This window comes from Berghia stephanieae, chromosome 11, assembly GCF_034508935.2.
Source record: "Berghia stephanieae isolate SIO BIC M18660-M18661 chromosome 11, UCSD_Bste_1.3, whole genome shotgun sequence".
Taxonomy (NCBI): domain Eukaryota; kingdom Metazoa; phylum Mollusca; class Gastropoda; order Nudibranchia; family Aeolidiidae; genus Berghia; species Berghia stephanieae.
The window spans coordinates 13927519-13930018 of record NC_088370.1 but is presented as its reverse complement, the minus strand read 5'-3'; positions in this window follow the sequence as shown (position 1 = coordinate 13930018).

The following is a 2500-nucleotide window of genomic DNA, read 5'->3' as shown; positions in this document are numbered from 1 at the left end:
GTCAACTTCATTCTATTTATAATGGACCAACACACAAAACTGTGTAACCATGAAATTTTACAGTCTAGATAATTCAGTTAAGTGAGAATTATTCATAAACGTGGATGGCTAATTAACAATAACAATGACCTGAGTGACGTCAACTTCGTTCTATCTATAAGACTATAATTAATGTCAAACGTTACACATAGTTTTGTGTGTTGGTATATTTAATTCGGCTAGTGGATTCTGTGAGTATTTTAACTAAATGCATAACATCAATAGAAACCATGAATCACGATAAATTATAGATAGTATGCGCTTGGCTAAGAAGCTCATAACATTGCCATCCGGAAGTATAACGGACCAACACAAAAAACTGTGTGTATCCATGAACGTTTATAGTCGGGTTAATACAGTTCAGTGAGCATTACTCATAAACGAGGATGGCAAAAAACAATAACAAAGACCTAAGTGACGTCATCTTCGAACTATCTATATATAAACGACCAAGATTACACACAGTTTTGTGCGTTCGTCCGTTATATTCCGGATGGTAATGGTGTGAGTTTCTTAGCCAAGCTCATACAATCTATATTAACTAAACACATAACATCAATAGATACCATGAATCACGATAGATTAAATTATAGTTAGTGAACACAAAGGACAGGAGCTTGATTGAATTTTCAAACCAAAAGCGAAGCACAAAAGATGCGGTTTTGAATCATTGCATGACTTCATATAGTATAATATCTATCTAATATACTTGAAAAGTAATCAGTTCCACTGTGGAAGAGCAAAAAGAAAACCACCCACCTGGGGACAGCGGGAATTGTGAAATACCCGGAGATGGAATGAATTGTGGCGAAATGACATAGACAATATTAATATTATCATCATTGCAAAACAACAACAAAAAAAAAAACAACAAAATACAAAAAAAAAAGTCCTTGTTCATTTCGTAATGTTTCATCTTGTCTTATCGATTGTAAAAAAAAAAAAAGAAAAAAAAGTGGTCTTTCAGAGCCATTCGGCCCATGGAGCTGGAGTTTTTCCCCGGTTTCCATAGCGTGGAATGGACATTAACAATTGCTTGCTGTCCTTTAAATAGGACGCTAGTCTATCGGAAAGTACGTTCTGCCAGGTCAAGAGACCCAGCTACCCATTCATTGCTGGGCAGACTGGGGGGTCATAAAACAAAATCTCGACCGCTCTCGGGATTGATCTCGATCCCTTTGCATATATAAATATGGATGGATAGAGCGATCGATAAATAGATAGATAGATAGATAAAGCCATCGATAAATAGATAGATAGATAGATAGATAGATAGATAGATAGATAGATAGATAGATAGATAGATAGATAGATAGATAGATAGATAGATGGATGGATGGATGGATGGATGGAGGGATGAATGGATGGATGGATGGATGGATGGATGGATGGATGGATGGATGGATAGATAGATAGATAGATGGATGGATGGATGGATGGATTGATGGATGGATGGATGGATGGATGGATAGATAGATAGATAGATAGATAGATAGATAGATAGATAGATAGATAGATAGATAGATAGATAGGCAGACTGAAAACTAGACAGAAGGACAGAACCCCCTCCCCTCCCCCCCCCCAAAAAAAAAAAACAAACAAAAAAACAAAAACAAAAACAAACAAACAAAAAACAAACAAACAAACAATTTTTGAACAACTCCCAAACAAACAAGCAACCAACCAACCAGACAAACAAACAAACAAACAATTTTTGAACAACTCCCAAACAAACAAGCAACCAACCAACCAGACAAACAAACAAACAAACAATTTTTGAACAACTCCCAAACAAACAAGCAACCAACCAACCAGACAAACAAACAAACAAACAATTTTTGAACAACTCCCAAACAAACAAGCAACCAACCAACCAGACAAACAAACAAACAAACAATTTTTGAACAACTCCCAAACAAACAAGCAACCAACCAACCAGACAAACAAACAAACAAACAATTTTTGAACAACTCCCAAACAAACAAGCAACCAACCAACCAGACAAACAATCAAACAAAAAAAGAATGAACCCCATAGGCAGCTTGTCGGAGTCTTAACCTTGTACCAGTGCCTGCTCCCTAATTTTTGTCATTATGATAAACCCAATGAACTTTCACAGATCACCCACGGCAACACTTAACATGTCGGACACAAGACTTGACGCTTAACTCACTCAATCCTAGAGATTTTTTGTTACTTTTCAAAATTGGAGAAAAAAGTGTATTAAAAATGAGTATGTGGATAGATAATTTTATTCACCTACAATAGGATTCAACGTCACTTTCCTCGTATTGACGCATAGTAACTTAGTAACTGGTTCTAAACTATCGAAACACTGGCTTACGTCCTTATGAAATACGTCTCCGACGAGCATAAAATTATATCCAGAGGAGAAAAACATTATAAATCTGATCATGCTTTGACTTTTATACATTCTGATCACATGACATGTGAAAAAGTT